The 22,114-nt window shown below is 36.2% G+C and overlaps 1 protein-coding gene across 1 annotated transcript in view; it reads right to left on the bottom strand.

Moving 5' to 3' along the window:
- CATSPERE (catsper channel auxiliary subunit epsilon) overlaps positions 1 to 22,114 on the bottom strand; it is a 153,466-nt gene that overhangs the window by 128,565 nt on the left and 2,787 nt on the right. The window lies entirely within an intron of this gene.

The raw sequence follows: 22,114 nt of genomic DNA, 5'->3' as shown, positions 1-22,114 counted from the left end.
ATGGGAGAATATATTTGAAAATGACACATCCGATAAAGGCTTGATGTCCAGAATATATAAGGAGCTCACACGCCTCGACAAACAAAAAACAAATAACCCAATTAAAAAATGGGCAGAGGAACTGAACAGACAGTTCTCCAAAAAAGAAATACAGATGGCCAACAGACACATGAAAAGATGCTCCACATCGCTAATTATCAGAGAAATGCAAATTAAAACTACAATGAGGTATCACCTCACACCAGTAAGGATGGCTGCCATCCAAAAGACAAACAACAACAAATGTTGGCGAGGCTATGGAGAAAGGGGAACCCTCCTACACTGCTGGTGGGAATGTAAGTTAGTTCAACCATTGTGGAAAGCAGTATGGAGGTACATCAAAATGCTCAAAACAGACTTACCATTTGACCCAGGAATTCCACTCCTAGGAATTTACCCTACGAACGCTGCAATCAAGTTTGAGAAAGACAGATGCACCCCTATGTTTATTGCTGCACTATTTACAATAGCCAAGAATTGGAAGCAACCTAAATGTCCATCAATAGATGAATGGATAAAGAAGATGTGGTACATATACACAATGGAATACTACTCAGCCATAAGAAAAGGGCAAATCCAATCATTTGCAGCAACATGGATGGAGCTGGAGGGTATTATGCTCAGTGAAACAAGCCAAGCGGAGAAAGAGAAATACCAAATGATTTCACTTATCTGTGGAATATAAGAACAAAGGAAAAACTGAAGGAACAAAACAGCAGCAGAATCACAGAACTCAAGAATGGACTAACAGGTACCAAAGGGAAAGGGACTGGGGAGGATGGGTGGGTAGGGAGGGATAAGGGGGGGAGAAGTAGGGGGTATTAAGATTAACATACATGGGGGGGTAGGAGAAAAGGGAGGGCTGTACAACACAGGGAAGGCAAGTAGTGATTCTACAACATTTTGCTATGCTGATGGACAGTGACTGTAAAGGGGTTTATAGGGGAGACCTGGTATAGGGGAGAGCCTAGTAAACATAATATTCGTCATGTAAGTGTAGATTAGTGATACCAAAAACAAAGCAAAAAAAAAAAAAAGGGCAGTTCCTGTGTGGTAACCTCCAACGAGTTCTACACAAGGGTATAAAGGGCATATAAAAGTGTAGGCAAAGGGTCTGTTTGTGTTTATACAGAGGATCAAAGCCTAATTGGGCTACCCCGAAAATGAACTAAGATACGATATGAAAAAGAACTTCCAACATCTGCACTCTCTGGAAGACTCATGCCAGAAGATGATCATCAAAAAACCCCAACAAAGATCCACGCACTGCTACAGCTGTAGATGCACTCATCCCACCAGTTCCTGGACTTGCCATGGGAATGAGGAAGGAGATATCTAAGCTGGCCTGTGCATACAGTAAAACAACAAATTTGACTGGATCTATACTGTTGGAACTCAACCAAGAATTTGGAGAAGTGCAAATTGTAGCGCTCCAAACTCTTACAACTACAGACTATTTACTGTTAAAAGAACATATGGCATGTGAACAGTCCCCAGGAATGGGTTGTTTTAATTTGTCTGATTTCTCTCAGACTGTTCAAGTTCATTTGGACAATATCCACCATATCATAGATAAGTTTTCACAAATGCCTGAGGTGCCTTAATGGTTTTCTTGGTTTCACTGGAGATGGCTGGTAATTACAGATATGCTTTGGTTATGTAACTATACTCCTATTATGTTAATGTGTGTGCGCAATTTAAGTAGTAGCTTAAAACCTATATATGCTGAAGTTACTCTACAAGAAGATATGTCAAAGAAATAATCAATCTTCCCATGTTTTCTTCCGTCTGCTACTTCTATAGCTTTTCTTCTTCCTTCCTAATTACAACCCTTAAATAGAATTCGTGCCTCATATCAAATTTACCGAGTATCATAACTCCTCCAAGTGGTAAAGATACCTCAAGACAAATGCTGGGCATAGAAGCCACAGGGCATAAATATGCAAAGAAGTCAAAAGCTAACCTTTTCAAACAATAAGGCTTCCCTCTCACTTACCAACTTCACATTTCCCTGTATGGCCCCGGAAGATGACTGGTTAGCCAGAGACGGGTAAGATTCCTCAAGGGAGGAACAACCTAAGACAGGCACAGTCGCAGGGGGGCCATCAGGTGAGAAATTGGGGATCAACAGAGGTGAGGCTTAGAACCTCACCCCCCCCGTTCTGAGAGAAATCTTCTGCATACGTGGATGTTTTATTGCCCTGGTCTAGCTTGGATTAACACATAGTCTACAGGCACACACCTGATCATCTACATTTGCTCTCTTACAACACTAAACTATGTTTTCTACCTTTATCTTGTAGCTACCTACCACTTCAGCATTTTATTAAAAATAATAATAATAAAGAGAGAAATGTGGTATCCACATATAAATCAAGTATAAAAACCAAATGAGTATTCATATTTGAACTGACTGTTTAGAGTTCATAATGCATGAGCAAAACCGAAAGTTTCTGTGATGACTCCCCTTGTACTGTTCACTATGTAACTTATTCATTATGTAAGAATTTGTTCTACATGTAAGAACTTGTTTGTTATGCCTCAGAAGATTGGAGACTGACGAAAATTAGGCTTGGGGTGGATTAATGATTGTGCATTGAGCATTGACTCCCCTATACAGAATTTTATTGTTGTTAACAACCATTTGATCAATAAATATGAGAGATGCCCTCACAAAAAAAAAAAAAAAAGGACAGACTTCCAATGGTAAAATAAATAAGTAACCGGGATGTAATGTATAGCATAACGAATATAGTCAAGATATTGTAACAGCTTGGTAGGGTGATAGCTGGAACCTAGAATTATGTATATAAATGTTCTACCACTGTGTTGTACACTTGAAACTAATGTAATGTAATACTGTGCGTCAACTACCCTTCAATAAAAAATAATTATTTAAAAAAAAAAAAAAAAAAAGAACCTGGTGCAGAACAAAATCTCACAAACCTCAGAAAAGGGCCAAATGAAACTGAACTCACCAATATTCCTAAAAGAGAGTTCAAAATAAAAATCATAAACATGCTTACAGAGGTACAGAAAAATATTCAAGAACTCAGGAACAAATTTAAGATGGAGATTCAATCATTAAGAAAAAATTTCATATCTGAAATGAAACATACAATGGAGGGATTTTAAAGCAGATGAGATGTAGTAGAAGAGAGGATAAAAGGAATAGAAATTAGAGGAGAGGAATACAAAGAAGCTGAGGCACAGAGAGAAAAAGAATGTCTAAGAATGAAAGAATATAGAGAGAACTGTGTGACCAATCCAAACAGAATATTTGCATTATAGAGGTACCAGAATAAGAAGATAGAGAAAAAGGGATAGAAAAGTGTCATTGAGGAGGTAATTGCCAAAAACATCCCCAATCTGGGGAAGGAGATAGTCTCTGATGCCATGGAGGTGCACAGATCTCTTGACACAAGGGACCCAAGGAAGTCAACATCAATATATATATAATAATTGAAATGGCAAAGATCAAGGATAAAGACAGACTTTTAAAAGCAGCTAGAGAGAATAAAGATCACATACAAAGGAAAACCTATTAGGCTATCATCAGATTTCTCAACAGAAACCTTATAGGCCAGAAGGGAGTGGCAGGATATATTTAATTAATGAAGCCGAAGGGCCTTGAACCAAGAATACTCCACCCGGCAAGGTTATCATTTAAGTTTGAAGGAGGGATTAAACAATTTTCAGATAAGGAAAGGGTGAGAGAATTTACCTCATACAAACAACCTCTACAGTGTATTTTGGAGGGACTCCTATAGATGGAAGTGTTCCTAAGGCTAAATATATGTCACCCAAGGGATAAACAAAAAGTACAGAATATGATTCATAACATACAAAGAATGAAGGAGGAAGAAACAGGAGGGAAAAAAAAGAGTCTTTAGGTTTGAAATAGCATACAAAGTGATGTAAATCAGAATGTTAGATAGTAAGGGAATTACCCTAGAACCTTTGGTAACCACAAATCTAAAGCCTGCAATGGAAATAAGTACATACCTATCAATAATCACCCTAAATGTAAACGGTATGAATGCACCAATCAAAATACATAGAGTCACTGAATGGATAAAAAAAGAAGACCTGTCTATATCCCGCCTACAACAGACTCACTTGAAACCCAAAGACATACTCAAACTGAAAGTAAAGGGATGGAAAAAGATATTTCATGCAAATAGGGAGAAAAAAGCAGGAGTTGCAGTACTTGTATCAGACAAAATAGACTTAAAAACAAAGAAACTAACAAGAGACAAAGAAGGATATTACATAATGATGAATGGGTCAGTCCAACAAGAGGATATAACTGTTATAAATATCTATGCACCCAACACAGGATCACCTACGTATGTGAAACAAATACTAACAGAATTAAAGGGGGAAATAGAATGCAATGCATTCATTTTAGGAGACTTCAACACACCACTCACTCCAAAGGACAGATCAACTGACAGAAAGTAAGTAAAGAGACAGAAGCACTGAACAACGTATTAGCACAGATGGAACTAACAGACATCCACAAAACACTCCATCCAAAAGTAACAGGGTACACATTCTTCTCAAGTGCACATGGAACATTTTCCAGAATAGATCATATACTAGGCCACAAAAAGAACCTCAGTAAATACAAAAAGACTGAAATTGTACAAACCAGCTTCTCAGATCACAAAGAGATGAAACTAGAAATAAATTACTCAAAGAAAATGAAAAATCCCACAAACACATGGAGGCTTCACAACATGCTCCTAAATAATCAATGGATCAATGACCAAATAAAAACAGAGATCAAGCAATGTATGGAGACAAATGACAAAAATTAATCAACACCGGCAAATCTGTGGGATGCAGCGAAGGCCGTGCTAAGAGGGAAATATATTGGAATACAGGACTTCCTCAGAAAAGAAAAAAAATCCCATATGAGGAGTCTAAACTCACAATTAATGAAACTAGAAAGGGAAGAACAAATGAGGTCCAAAGTCAGTAGAAGGAGGGACATAATAAAGATTAAAGCAGAAATAAATAAAATTGAGAATAAAATAATAGAATCAATGAAGGCAAGAGCTGGTTCTTCAAGAAAATAAACAAAATAGATAAACCCCTAGCCAGACGTATCAAGAAAAAAAGAGAGTCCACATACATAAACAGAATCAGAAATGAGAAAGGAAAAATCAAAATGGACACCACATAAATACAAAGAATTATGAGAGAATACTATGAAAAAGTATATGGTAACAAACTGGATAACCAAGAAGAAATGGACAACTTTCTAGAAAAATACAACCTTCCAAGGCTGACCCAGGAAAAAACAGAAAATCTGAATAGACCATTTACCAGCATGGAAATTGAATTGGTAATCAAAAAACTACCTAAGAACAAAACCCCTGTACAACATGGTTTCACTGCTGAATTTTATCAAACATTTAGTGAAGACCTAATACCCATCCTTAAGGTTTTCCAAAGAGTAGAAGAGGAGGGAATATTCCCAAAGTCATTTTATGAGGCCAACATCACTCTAATCCCCAAACCAGGTAAAGATCCCACAAAAAAAGAAAATTACAGACCAATATACCTCATGAACATAGAACTTAACAAAATATTAGCAAACCGAATTAAAAAATATATCAAAAAGATCATCCATCATGATCAAGTGGGATTCATCCCAGGGATGCAAGGATGGTACAACATTAGAAAATCCATCAACATCATCCACTACATCAACAAAAAGAAGGACAAAAACCACATGATCATCTCCATAGATGCTGAAAAAGCATTAGACAAAAATTCAACATCCATTCATGATGAAAACTTTCAACAAAATGGGTATAGAGGGCAAGTACCTCAACATAATATAGGCCATATATGACAAACCCACAGGTAACATTATACTTAACAGTGAGAAGCTGAAACCTTTTCTTTTAAGATTGGGAAGATAAGGATGCCCAATCTCCCCACTTTTATTCAACATAGTTCTAGAGGTCCTAGCCACAGCAATCAGATAACACAAAGAAATAAAAGGTATCAAGATTGGTAAGGAAGAAATCAAACTGTCCCTGTTTGCAGATGAAATGATATTGTACATAAAAAACCCTAAAGAATTGACTCCAAATCTATTAGATCAAATATCTGAATTCAGTAAAGTTGCAGGACACAAAATTAACACAAACAAATCTGTTGCATTCCTATACACTAATGATGAACTACCAGAAAGAGAAATCAGGAAAACAATTCCATTCACAGTTGCATAAAAAAGAACAAAATAACTAGGAATAAACCTAACCAAGGAAGTGAAAGACTTATACTCTGAAAACCAGAAGACACTCATGTGAGAAATAAAAGAAGACACCAATAAATGGAAACACATCCCGTGCTAATGGATAGGAATAATTAATATTGTCAAAATGGCCATCCTGCCTAAAGCAATGTATGATTCAATGCAATCCCTATCAAAATACCAACAGCATTCTTCAATGAATTAGAGCAAATATTCTAAAATTCATATGGAACGACAAAAGACCCTAATAGCCAAAGTAATCCTGAGAAGGAAGAATAAAGCAGGGGGAATTACACTCCCTGACTTCAAGCTCTACTACAAAGCCACAGTAATCAAGAAGAGACCCATAGACAAATGGAACAGACTAGAGAGCCCAGATATAAACCCAAGCATATATGGTCAATTAATATACGATAAAGGAGCCATGGATATCCTATTACTATATAGTAGCGATATTGGTAAAAATAGAAAATTCAATAGTACGAAATTTTGGTGAAGATGTTCAGTGGGTGAATTGTGATTGCCATTCTGTGAAGAATCTTGTAGAATTTAGATCAATTAGGTGTGCGTATTCCCTATGTCACAGCAACCATAGCTGAAAAATTATTGCATGGATCCATAAAGATTGTAGAAGGGCATTCACCATAGTGTTGTTCGCTGTGGTATGAAGCCATGCATTCAGCATTAGGGAAATGTACAGATAAAATAAAATAAAAACACAATAGTAACAATGCAGCATTAAGAAGAAATGAACTAGACAGTGTTGAATAAAAAAAGAGTATACAAAATGAAGTTTCTAGCTTGGGAAACCATATAGCCTGATTTGTCTAGACAGTTCCAATTTGTACCTGTTGTCCTGCCATAACGATTAATGGCACTATCTTTCATTCTTAATAGTTTACACTATTGTGTATATGTACATATATTATATGGCCATCTGTCTGTGAATATTAAATCACAAAACAATCAAAACATTATATATATTTATTTATCTTTTATGTTGGTATCATTAATCTACAGTTACATGAGGAACATTATGTTTACTAGACTCCCCCCTTCACCAAGTCTCCCCCACAAGCCCTATTACAGTCACTGTCCATCATTGTAGTAAGATGCTGTAGAATCACTTGTCTTTTCTGTGTTGCACAGCCCTCCCCATGCGTCACCCCACATTACACATGCTAATCGTACTGCCCCCCCTTTTCCCCCCTTGTCCCTCCCTTCCCACTCATCCTCCCCAGTCCCTTTCCCTCTGGTAACTGTTAGTCCATTCTTGGGTTCTGTGATTCTGCTGCTGTTTTGTTCCCTCAGTTTTTTCTTTGTTCTTATACTCCACATATGAGGGAAATCATTTGGTACTTGTCTTTTTCCGCCTGGCTTATTTCACTGAGCATAATACCCTCCACCTCCATCCATGTTGTTGCAAATGGTAGGATTTGTTTTCTTCTTATGGCTGAATAATATCCCACTGTGTATATGTACCACCTCTTCTTTATCCATTCATCTACTGATGGACACTTAGGTTGCTTCCATTTCTTGGCTATTGTAAATACTGCTGCGATAAACATAGGGGTGCATATGTCTTTTTCAAACTGGGCTGCTGCATTCTTAGGGTAAATTACTAGAAGTGGAATTCCTGGGTCAAATGGTATTTCTATTTTGAGCATTTTGAGGAACCTCCTTATTGCTTTCCACAATGGTTGAACTAATTTACATTCCCACCAGCAGTGTAGGAGGGTTCCCCTTTCTTCACAACCTCGCCAACATTTGTTGTTGTTTGTCTTTTGGATGGTGGTGATCCTTACTGGTGTGAGGTGATATTTCATTGTGGTTTTAATTTGTATTTCTCTGATGACTAGTGATGTGGAGCATCTTTTCATGTGTCTGTTGGCCATCTGAATTTTTTCTTTGGAGAAGTGTCTGTTCAGATCCTGTGCCCATTTTTTAATTGGATCATTTGCTTTTTGTTTGTTGATGCGCATGAGCTCTTTATATATTTTGGATGTCAACCTTTTATTGGTTCTGTCATTTATGAATATATTCTCCCATATTGTAGGATGCCTTTTTATTCTATTGGTCATGTCCTTTGCTGTACAGAAGGTTTTCAGCTTGACATAGTCCCACTTGTTCATTTTTGCTTTTGTTTCCCTTGCCTGGGGAGATATGTTCATGAAGAAATCACTCATGTTTATGTCCAAGAGATTTTTGCCTATGTTTTTTTCTAGAGTTTTATGGTTTCATGACTTACATTCAGGTCTTTAATCCATTTTGAATTTACTTTTGTGTATAGGGTTAGACAATGATCCAGTTTCTCTTACATGTAGCTGTCCAGTTTTGCCAACACCAGCTGTTGAAAAGGCTGTTATTTCCCCATTGTATGTCCATGGCTCCTTTATCATATATTAATTTACCATATATATTTGGGTTAATATCTGGACTCTCTTTTCTGTTCCACTGGTCTGTGGGTCTGTTCTTGTGCCAGTACCAAATTGTCTTGATTACTGTGGCTTTGTAGTAGAGCTTGAAGAAGAGCTTTATTCTTCCTTCTCAGGATTGCTTTGGTATTTGGGGTCTTTGGTGGTTCCATATGAATTTTTGAACTATTTTTTCCAGTTCATTGAAGAATGCTGTTGGTAGTTTGATAGGGTTTGCATTAAATCTGTAGATTGCTTTAGGCAGGATGGCCATTTTGACAATATAAATTCTTCCTAGCCAAGAGCATGGGATGAGTTTCCATTTATTAGTGTCCTCTTTAATTTCTCTTAATAGTGTCTTGGAGTTTTCAGGGTATAGGTCTTTCACTTCCTTCATTAGGTTTATTCCTAGGTATTTTATTCTTTTTGATACAATTGTGAATGGAATTGTTTTCCTGATTTCTCTTCCTGTTAGTTCATCATTAGTGTATAGGAAAGCCACAGATTTCTGTGTATTAATTTTATATCCTGCAACTTTGGTGAATTCTGATATTAGTTCTAGTAGTTTTGGAGTGGAGTCTTTAGGGTTTTTTATGTACAATATCATGTCATCTGCGAATAGTGACAGTTTCTCTTCTTCTTTACCAATCTGGATTCCTTGTATTTCTTTGTTATGTCTAATTGCCGTGGCTAGGACCTCCAGTACTGTGTTGAATAACAGTGGGGAGAGTGGGCATCCCTGTCTTGTTCCTAATCTTAGAGGAAATGCTTTCAGCTTCTAGCTGTTCAGTATGATGTTGGCTGTGGGTTTCTCATATATGGCCTTTATTATGTTGAGGTGCTTGCCCTGTATACCCATTTTTTGAGCGTTTTTATCATGAATGGATGTTGAATTTTGTCGAATGCTTTTTCAGCATCTTTGGAGATGATCATGTGGTTTTTGTCCTTCTTTTTGTTTATGTGTTGGATGACGTTAATGGATTTTCGAGTGTTGTACCATCCTTGCATCCCTGAGATGAATCCCACTTTGTCATGTTGTATGATCCTCTGGATGTATTTTTGAATTCGGTTTGCTAATATTTTATTGTGTATTTTTGCAACACTCTTTATTTTTTGCTACAAGCATATTTAAGGATATTTGAGAGGGTATCTAGTTTGGGGTGATAAATGGAATGGAGGAAATGAAATAAAAATGAAAGAATAAGACTGTGCTATACAACTGAGTATGTTCATCTTTGCTCTAATGTTAAAAAAGAATACTTAACTATAGCTTTAAGAAAAGTAAACACTTACAGTACTTCTGTTATTAAAAATCAAGTGGTTTGGGCTGTTACTGGAATACCTGTGGAGAAAAGTTTAAATATGAGTAAGAATCCTCAACAAAATATTAGCAAAGTGAGTTCAAAAATACATCATCTTCCATCATGACCAAAGTGGGATTTATTCCAGGAATGCAAGGATGGTACAATATTTGTAAATCAATGTCATACACCACACCAACAAAAGAAAGGATGAAAACATATGATTATCTCAATAAATGTTGAAAAAGAATTTGACAGAATTCAACATCCACTCATGATAAAAACTCTCACCAATATGGGTAGAGAGGAAACATACCTCAAATAATAAAGGCTGTATATGACAAAGCCAGAGCTAACATCATACTCAAGGATGAAAAGCTAAAAGCTCATCCTATAAGATCAGGAAAAAGACAAGGATAACCACTTTCACCACTTTTATTCAACATAGTACTGGAAGTCTTGCCATGACAATCAGACAAGAAAAAGAAACAAAAGGCATCCAGATTGATAAGGAAGAAGTTAAACTGTCACTATTTGAGCATGATATGATATTACACATAGAAAACCCTGAAGACTACACCAAAACACTACTAGAACTAATAACTGGATTCAGCAGTCACAGGATACAAAATTAATATGTAGAAATCCATTGCATTTCTATATACTGATAATGAACTAGCCGAAAGATAAATCAAGAAAACAATTCCATTTATTATTGCATCAAGAAGAAAATAATACCTAGGAATAAACCTAACCAAGGAGATGAAAGACCTGTATGCTGAAAACCCTAAGACACAGATGAAAGAAATTGAAGAATACACACACAAAAAGGAAATCTATCCCTTTTTTATGGATAGGAAGAAATAATATTTTCTCAAAATGGCCATACTTCCCAGAGCAATTTACAGATTCTATGCAATCCTATCAAAATACCAAACGCATTTTTCAATGAACCACAGCAAATAATCCTAAAATTCATATGGAACCACAAAAGACCCCAATTACCCAAAGCAATTTTGAGAAAGAAGAACAATGGGGGTAACACACTCCCCAAAACACTATGGAACTGGTACAAGAATAGATCAATGGAACACAATAGAGAGCCCAGAAATAAACCCATGCCTACATGGTCAATTAATACATGACAAAGGAGGTAAGAATATACAATGGGGAAAAGATAGTCTCTTCAGTAAATGGTGTTGAGAAACTGGATTGCTACATACAAAAGAATGAAACTGGATTACTGTCCAACACCATACACTAAAGTTAACTTGCAATGGACTAAACATCTAACTATAAGACATGAAACCACAAAACTTGTAGAAGAAAACATACACAAAAATCTCTTAAACATAAGCATGAGTAATTTTTTTCTGGATATGTCTCTCTGGACAAAAGAAACAAAAACAAAATAAACAAGTGCTAAATCAAACTAAAGAGCTTCTGTACAGCAAAGGAAACCATAAACAAAAGGAAAATGCAACCTATAGTATTGGAGAAAATATTCATAAACAATACATTTTATATTCTTAAGGGATTAATATCCAAAATATATAAAAAACTCATATGACTAAACACCAAAAATGCAAAAAAAATAACCCAATTAAAAAATGGGCAGAGAGGATGGAAAAAGATATTTCATGCAACAAATAAGGAGAAAAAAGGAGGAGTTGCAGTACTTGTATCAGACAAAATAGACTTTGAAACAAAGAAAGTCACCAGAGACAAAGAAGGACATTACATAATGATAAAGCGGTCCGCCCAACAAGAGGATATAACTGTTATAAATATCTATGCACCCAAAATAGGAGCACCTACATATGTGAAACAAATACTAACAGAATAAAAAGGGGAAATAGAATTCAATGCATTCATTCAAGGAGATTTCAACTCCAGACTCCACTCACTCCAACAGATCAATGAGACAGAAAATAAGTAAGGAGACAGAGGCAATGAACAACACTTTAGAACAGATGGACCTAAAAGACATCTACAGAACTCTACACCCAAAAGCAACAGAATACATATTCTTCTGAAGTGCACATGGAACATTTTCAAGAATAGATCATACACTAGGCCACAAAAAGAGCTTCACTAAATTTAAAAATATTGAAAAGGTACCAATCAGCTTCTCAGATCACAAAGGTATGAAACTAGAAATAAATTACTCAAAGAAAATGAAAAATCCCACAAACACATGGAGGCTTCACAACATGCTCTTAAATAATCAATGGATCAATGACCAAATGAAAACCGAGATCAAGCAATATATGGAGACAAATGACAACAATAATTCAACACCACAAAATCTGTGGGACGCAGCAAAGGCCGTGCTAAGAGTGAGGTATATTGCAATACATGCCTACCTCAGGAAAGAAGAACAATCCCAAACGAACAGTCTAAACCCACAATTAATGAAACTAGAAAAGGAAGAATAAATGAGGCCCTAAGTCAGTAGGAAGAGGGACATAATAAAGATTAGAGCAGAAATAAATAAAATTGAGAAGAATAAAACAATAGAAAGAATCAATGAAAGCAAGAGCTGGTTCTTTGAGAAAATAAGCAAAATAGATAAACCCCTAGCCAGACTTATGAAAAAAAATGGGAGTCTACATACATAAACAGAATCAGAAATGAGAACAGAAAAATCATGATGGACACCACAGAAATACAAGCAATTATGACAGAATACTAAGAAAACAAACTGGATAACCAAGAAGAAATGGACAACTTTCTAGAAAAATACAACCTTCCAAGGCTGACCCAGGAAAAAAACAGAAAATCTGAATAGACCAATTACCAGCAAGGAAATTGAATTGGTAAAATTGGTAATTTAAAAACTACCTAAGAACAAAACTCCTGTACAACATGGTTTCACTGATGAATTTTATCAAACATTTAGTGAAGACCTAATACTCATCCTCCTTAAAGTTTTCCAAAAAGTAGGACAGGAAGGAATACTCCCAAAATCATTCTATGAGGCCAACATCAGTCTAATACCAAAACCAGGCAAAGACCCCACAAAAAAAGAAAATCACAGACCAATATCCCTGACGAACACAGATGAAAAAATACTCAACAAAATATTAGCAAACTGAATTAAAAAATACATCAAGAGGATCATACACCACGATCAAGTGGGATTCATCCCAGGGATGCAAGGATGGTACAACATTCGAAAATCCATCAACATCATCCACCATATCAAAAAAAGGACAAAACCACATGATAATCTCCATGGATGCTGAAAAGGAATTTGACAAAATTCAACATCCATTCATGATAAAAACTCTGAACAAAATGGGTATAGAGGGCAAGCACCTTAACATAATAAAAGCCATATATGACAAACCCACAGCCAACATCATACTTAACAGTGAGAAGCTGAAAGCCTTTCCTTTAAGATCATGTACAAGACAAGGATGCCCACTCTCTCCACTTTTATTCAACATAGTTCTGGAGGTCCTTGTCACAGCATTCAGACAATACAAAGAAATAAAAGGCATCCAGATTGATAAAGAAGAAGTCAAACTGTCCCTGTTTGCAGATGACATGATATTGTACATAAAGAACCCTCAAGAATCCACTCCAACACTACTAGATCAAATATCTGAATTCAGCAAAGTTGCAGGATACAAAATTAATACACAGAAATCTGTTGCATTCCTATACACTAATGATGAGCTAGCAGAAAGAGAAATCAGGAAAACAATTCCATTCACAATTGCATCAAAAAGAATAAAATACCTAGGAATAAACCTAATGAAGGAAGTGAAAGACCTATACCCTGAAAACTACAAGACACTCATGAGAGAAATTCAAGAAGATACTAATAAATGGAAATACATCCCATGCTCATGGATACGAAGAATTAATATTCTCAAAATGGCCATCCTGCCTAAAGCAATGTACAGATTCAATGCAATCCCTATCAAAATACCAACAGCATTCTTCAACAAAGAAGAGCAAATCATTCTAAAATTCATAAGGAACCACAAAAAACCCCAAATAGCTAAAGCAATCCTGAGAAGGAAGAATAAACTAGGAGGAATTATGCTCCCCAACTTCAAGCTTTACTACAAAGCCACAGTAATCAAGACAATTTGGTACTGGCACAAGAAGCGACCCATAGACCAATGGAACAGACTAGAGAGCCCAGATATAAACCCAAGCATATATGGTTAATTAATATATGGTAAAGGAGCCATGGACATATAATGGGGAGATGACAGCCTCTTCAACAGCTGGTGTTGGCAAAACTGGACAGCTACATGCAAGACAATGAAGCTGTATTATTGTCTAACCCCATATGCAAAAGGAAACTCAAAATGGATCAAAGACCTGAATGTAAGTCATGAAACCATAAAACTCTTAGAACATAGGCAAAAATCTCCTGAACATAAACATGAGCAACTTTTTCCTGAACATATCTCCTCAGGCAAGAGAAACAAAAGTACAAATGAACACATGGGACTACATTAAGCTAAAAAGCTTCTGTACAGCAAAGGACAGCATTAGTAGAACAAAAAAGCATCCTACAGTATGGGTAATTTGTAAATGACATATCTGACAAGGGGTTAACATCTAAAATATATAAAGAACTCACATGCCTCAACAACCAAAAAGCAAATAACTCGATTAAAAAATGAGTGGAGGATATGGAATTCTCCAAAGAAGAAGTTCAGATCGCCAACAGGCATATGAAAAAATGCTCCACATCACTAATTATCAGGGAAATGCAAATTAAAACCACAATGAGTTATCACCTCACACCAGTTAGGATGGCCAGCATTGAAACACCAAGAACAACAAATGCTGGTGAGGATGCGGAGAAAGGGGAACCCTCCTACACTGCTGGTGGAAATGTAAGCTAGTTCAACCATTGTGGAAAGCAGTATGGAGGTTCCTCAAAAAACTAAAAATACAAATACCATTTGTCCTGGGAATCCCACTCCTAGGAATTTACCCAAATAATACAAGTTCTCATATTCAAAAAGGCATATGCACCCCTATGTTTATTGCAGCACTATTTACAATAGCCAAGATATGGAAGCAACCTAAGTGTCCATCAGTAGATGAATGGATAAAGAAGAGGTGGTACATATACACAATGGAATACTATTCAGGTATAAGAAAGCAACAAATCATACCATGTGCAGCAACATGGCTGGAGCTGGAGGATATTATGCTCAGTGAAATAAGCCAGGCAGAGAAGGGCAAGTACCAAATGATTTCCCTCATTTGTGGAGTATAACAATGGAGCAAAACTGAAGGAACAAAACAGCAGCAGACTCACAAACTTATAAGAAGGGACTAGCAGTTACCAAAGGGGAAGGGTAGGGGAGGGCGGGTGGGGAGGGAGGGAGAAGGGGATTGAGGGGTAGTATGTTTAGTACACATGGTGTGGAAGTTCACGAGGAAGACAGTGAAGCACAGAGAAGGCAAATAGTGACTCTGTGGCATCTTACTACACTGATGGATAGTGTCTGCATTGGAGTTTTCGGGGAGGCCTCGATAATATGGGTGAATGTAGTATACACTTTGTTTTTTCATGTGAAAACTTCCTAACAGTGTATATCAATAATACCTTAATTTAAAAAATGGGAAGAGAACCTGCATAGACATTTTCCCAAAGAAGATATACAAATGGCCAACAGGCACATGAAAGGATGCTTCACATCACTAATCATCAGGCAAATGCAAATCCAAACCACAGCAAGATATCACTACACACCAGTGAGAATGGGATCTGTCCAAAAATCTAGAAATAGCAAATATTGGTGAGGATCTTCCTACACTGTTGGTAGGAATGGTAATTGGTAGACCCACTATGGAATGCAGTATGGAGGTTCCTCAAAAAACTAAAAATAGAAATACCACACAACTCAGTAACTCCACTCCTAGGAATTTACCCAAAGAACACAAAATCTCTGATTTGTAAAGATGTTCACACCCTTATGTTTATCACCTCATTATTTACAATAGCCAAAATATGGAAGCAACCAGTGTCCATCAGTAGATGAATGGATAAAGATGTGGTACACATACAATATAGGTAGGTCACAGGGAAGGCAGTATAGCATGGGGAAGATAAGTAATGACTCTATAGCATCTTATTATGCTGATGGACAGTGATTGCAATGGGGTGGAGGAGGACTTGATAATATGGGTGAATGCTGAAACCACAATGTTGTTCATGTGAAACCTTCATAAGATTGTATATCAATGATACCTTAATTTAAAAAAAAAGTGGTGGTACATATACACAATAGAATAATCAGCCAGAAAAAAGAAAGAAATCCTTTCATTTGCAACAACATGGTGGACCTGAAGAGTATATTTGTAAGTGAAATAAGCCAGGGAGAGTAAGACAAATATCATATAATTTCACTTATATGTGGAATCTAAAAACAAAACAGAACAAACAAAACAGAAGTGACTAGTGGTTACCATGAGGGAGAGGTTGGGATGGGTGGATAAAAAAGATGACAAGAATAAAGAGGCACAAAATTTTAATTGTAATATATATTAGTCATGGGTATGAAAGTACAGAATAAAGAATATAGCCAATAGTTCTGTAACATCTTGCTATATTGACAGATAATAACTACACTAGTTGGGGTAAGCATTTAACAATGTAGGTAACTGTCGAATCACTATGTTGTACACCTGAAACCAATAATAACTAAATACACATGAATATTAAAACTAATTTCTCCTCCAAATAAGAGGTATTCTATACTTGGTCTGAGCACCCCTAGTCTGCCAAGAGCTTTACATTTCTGCTCAAGCACCTTCCTGGAACATGTAGACAAGGCTAAACCTGGGCATATCAGTGACCTCTACCCACCATTCAAGGTATGTTTGGGTTTTCCCAGTAACTGAAGACATTATAATGAGAAATAAATACTTCTACATCTTGTTTTTGTTTTTAGGATGAAAACTGTTGTATATTGGCTCTACCTCCTTCACTTATTTAGTTAAAATAATGAATACACGAAAAACAGTATTTATTTGAAACACTAAAGAGCAATTTTCTGTGAGTCCTTGTTCATTACCATTTCTGTTGTCCAGGGTATTTTAATTTTTGTTTACATGATCTATCTAAAGCAGCACTGTCCAGTAGAAATACAATATGAGCTAACTATGTAATTAAAAATTTTTAATAGCCACATTAAAAGAGAAAGAAGAAACAAGAAACAAGTGAAATGGGTTTTAGTAATATATCTTATTCAACATGTAATCAATATAAAATAATTAGTAATGAAATATTCTACACTTTTTCTTGAACTAATTTTTCAAAATCTGGTGTGTGTATTACACTTACGAGACATCTCAATTTGGACTAAGCACATTTCAAGTATTCAAAAGCCACATGTGGTCAGTAGCTACCATAAAGCATCATCTTAAAATTTTTTCACCTGTCCTTTGCTTCAAAAATGTATTCCATATCTGTGTTACACACCTAATTGCCACTGGTGTTACTCCATCCCTAAAATCTTAAATCAGAGGCAATTTCTGCATCTATGTGCCTGTGAAATTGCTGTAATATCACTATGTAACTCCTTTAGCCGAATTATACAAGCCTTAATGAAGAGATGTCAGTCGCCAATATAATCAAACATTTTGTATGTATACAGTATATAGATCAAATATGAAAATATGTTCATGTATTTTTATATATCCCTATTAATTAAAATGAAATGTATCTTCATCAAAGGCTTTTTTTCAAGCAAGTATGAACCACCTCCCCCTTCTTATAAATCTAAGACCCCTTTCATTATATAAGACAGACAGAAGAATAACACAAGTAGCAGATTTCGTATTTCAATTTACAAAATTAAAATATGCAATTTAATTGTGAATAAAATCTGGTAGCCAACTGGTTAAATTACCTTTCCTGGCAAACCCTTTACCCCACCTGCTCCTTCATCAGCTTCCCACTCACACTAGGCCTGGTGGCAGGGTATGGAGGTATCATCAGTAGCCAAAGAGGTCATATTTAGTTCATTAATTTCATCACAGATAGCTACAATAACACCTTATCCTTGGTTCCTTAATTATGTCAAATATTTAATGTATTATTGTTGGCAATGGATCTGGGAGGACTATAGGTATGGGGTGTACAGATGGACCATATGCTGATACTACTTTTTAATGAAAAGAGCATTGTTATCTCACTTATGGACCACAAGAATGTATTTTTCCTATTCTCTCTGGTGTATTCCTACTGTACCAGTTCTTCAAAATCAAAGAGAATTCTTGACCTTTCCCTTTCCCTTCATTTCCCAAGAGGTAAGTTCCTTCCTAACATCCCTTTCTGTTTCCCCATCCAGCCTAAAGAATATATTCTCTGGGTAAATCATTTTCTCTAAAATCCACAATTGATCCTACTATATCTATCCAGGAATTGGTCCTAGATAGGTCATACTCTTGGGCTTCTGACAGAAACATGTGCTAACCTATTCATGTTTGACAACCATATATTGTAGGAAGCAGAGGATTCTCACTCACAGAAAGTCCAACTTCATTGAATATATTAATATAAGAAAGAAAAAACTTTAAGCAAAAGGTATTTTCAGGAGCAATGAAGATCAATTCATTACAAGTGTGTGCCAACAGGGGCATGACAAAACATTCTTTTCAAGCATACATTGGACATTTGTAAAAACTGATAATCTATTAGGCCATAAAACAAGCCTCAACAAATTTCAAATATCAGGTCACACATGGACACTGCTGTCTGATTATGTAATTAATGGAGAAGTTATAAATAAAAAAAAATAATAATCTTTATGTATTTGTAGTTGTTACATCTCTGACACCAAATGAGATGGTGTATTTCTTCCCTACGTATGTGTGTAACAGTAACAATATTATACACAGCAGTAATAGTAGTAAAACTTCATTCCGGTACCCAGACCCGATTCCAATGTGTGTAAATATTTGGGGGGGGGGTCCTTCCCACACACTTACACCAAGCAATTCTTGAACACCAGCAGGGTGTTGGAAAACTCAGCTCAATTCTGATGCTATCTGCCCAAAGACAGCACCAGATTCTTACGTTAAGGGGTCTGTCCTACAAGAGTGCCCTCCACCCCCCACTCCAGATGCTGGTCGCAAGCCCCACAACCTGTGCTTCTGACCTACCGGCTACAGATTGGAGGTTCCCACGACCTCCTCCTTAGGTTCCATTAATTTGTTAGAGCGACTCACAGAACTCAGGAGGAAAACACTTCAGTTTACCAGTTTAATAAAGGATACCACAAAGGATACAAGTTAACAGCCAGATGAAGAGAGATAGGGCAAGGTCCGAAATAAAGAAGCTTCTATCCTCGTGGAGCTTGGGGCCTGGCTCAGTGGCAGGTGGAGGCATTTTGGGTTCCCCAAGCATAGAAGCTCTCTCTGACCAAGAAGCAAGATCTAACTGAGCAGAGAAGGCAAACCAGAGCAAGAGTGCCAGCTCTCTTCCCATGTTTTGAGAGGGTTTCACTGCATAGTCATGACTGACTAAACCTCCAGCCCCTGCCCTTGGGTGGGGGTCCAAAAGTCTCTCATTAATATGACAAAACACCTGTTTCACCTTTAAGACTCTGCAGTGTTTTCAGAACTGTAGATGAAGACCAAATATACCTGGGAAATACACATTTGGTCATATAAATGATCAAATTTCTTTGGTCATTTTTTATAACTCATTATATCACAGTAGTTAAAAAACAAACTGCTAAATGATTCAAGGGCTATAGAAGAAATAATGAAAGTTAAAAACAGCTAGAAGTAAATGATAATGAAATGATTACATATCATTTCTTATGGGATACAGCAAAGCAGTACAATGTGGAATACTGATATCTTTAAATCTCATATTAGAAAAGAATAAAGACTAAACACTATTAGCTAAATATCTGGCTTAAGATGTGAGAGAGAGTATCAGAATAAGCCCAAGAAAAATAGAAGGATAATAATGAAAGCAAAATCAATAGAAAACAAAAATACAGCAATAAGTAAAGCAGATAAGCTTATGACAAGATTGACAGAGACAAAAAGAGAAAGTAGATACAGTTATGTAATATTAATGGAAAGGGACTATAATTACAAAAAAGGAGTGAAAAGATAAGGAAATATTTAAAATTATGTGCCAATTTTGAAAAATCATGTGGAAGTCTACATTGTAATATATATAATATATATTACAAAAACCGAGTCAAAAATTAAAAGGCCTAAATAATTCTATAAGCCTAGATTTCAAGCAGTAGCTTAAATTCTCCCCTAAAACACTGGGCTCAAAGCGTTTACATGAGTCCTATCACGAATTTCAAGAAATAAATTATCCCAATCCTACACAAACTCTTCCAAAGAACTGAAAAAGAGATAATATTCTTCAACTCATTTCGTAAAGCTAGTGTAACACTGATATAAAAACCAAACTGAAACATGAAAAAGAAAAATACAGATATAAAAATCCTAAAGAAAATATTTGAAAACTGAACACAGTAGGGCATGAAGAGATAATAAACCATGACCAAGTTGGATTTATCCTATGTATATAAAGATTATTTCATTAGAAAAGTCTACAAATGAAACTCATCACACATACTAAAGAGAAAAATTACAATTATTTTGATAGATGAAAATACATGATAAAATTTCACATAAATTCATAATTTAAAAATCAGAGTAAATCCCAAATGCCAGGAAACTTGCTTAACCATTATAATGAGTATCTGCAGAACACCCAGAGCAAACAATATCCTAAATGGGGAGACACTAGTACCACCCCCTTAAAATCTGGAATTAGAGAAGGATGCCATTATTACCATTTCTATCCAACAGTGTATTGGAGGTCATAGCCAGTGCAATTAGAAGAATAAATTAGAAACATAGGATTAAAAAGGACGAAACAGAGCCCCTTTATACAGAAGATCTAAATAGAGAGACACAACATTCATTGAAGAGGAAGATTTAATATTCATAAAGATGCCATTTCTCCCCAGAGTGTTGTACAGATTCATTGCAATTCCAATCAAAATCCTAAAAGAGCTTTTCATGGTACATGATAATCTGATTTTACTATTTATGTGAAACGGTAAAGATCCAAGAATGACCAGGGCACTTCTGGAGAAGAACAGGGAGGCAAAGACCTGCCCACTAGACAGCATCACCTGCTACGAAGTTACAATAATTAGGATGCTGTGGTATTGGCACAGCAACAAACCAGCCAATGATAATATACAGCAGAACAGTAAACTCAGAAGTAGTGTCATAAACCCAAATATATGTCCATATTGAAGTTTTGTATAGGACAGAGGTGACATGTCAGATCAATAGAGGAAAAGGGGGCATTCAGTAAATGTGGATAGAAAATGGATCTATATTCATAAGGAAAACGAAGTAATTGCGTTCCTAAGATCATGTAAGAAAACCAATTCCATTGGGATAAGAAATGTCAAAAACAGAATGTTAATACTCAGAAAATTTAGATATCTCTTTGACCTTGGGGCAGGGACGGATTTCTTAAATATGACATCAACCTCCGAATTCTCCATTTCCCCATGCTCAAAAGCTAACAATAAAGAACCTTACTAAGAAATAAAATCCAGGGAGTCTGTGACTACCATGGGATAAGACAACATCTTTTGTCTTCACTAACCTGTGACTAAAATGTTGCGTTTCCTTCAGTTACGAATTTAGACCAGGGGTTCTCAAATTGTGTCCTGTGGGCCAGATTCCACCTGTTTTTGTAAATAAATTTTTATTGGCATACAGCCACGCCCCTTGGTTTACAGTGGTTGGGGTTTGCTTTCTCCTACCACGGCATAGTAGTTAGAACATAGATTGTATTGCCTGAAAAGCTCAAAATATATACTATCTGATCCTATATGGAAAGGTTTGGTGACTTCTGGTCAAGATAACAATGTTCATAAACTCTTTGAGTTCACAGGTCATCCTTAATATCAGCTGCCGTTATTTGATTGACTGTTTGCCAGGCGTGTACCGAGAGCTTTAACTATACCACTGCATTCAAGCCTCACAACCCCATGAGATAGGTTTTATCTTCCATTTTATAGAGGAAATGAAGGCTTACA

The sequence above is a fragment of the Manis pentadactyla genome, chromosome 9 (assembly GCF_030020395.1).
Source record: "Manis pentadactyla isolate mManPen7 chromosome 9, mManPen7.hap1, whole genome shotgun sequence".
Taxonomy (NCBI): domain Eukaryota; kingdom Metazoa; phylum Chordata; class Mammalia; order Pholidota; family Manidae; genus Manis; species Manis pentadactyla.
This window is presented reverse-complemented; position numbering and strand designations above follow the sequence as displayed.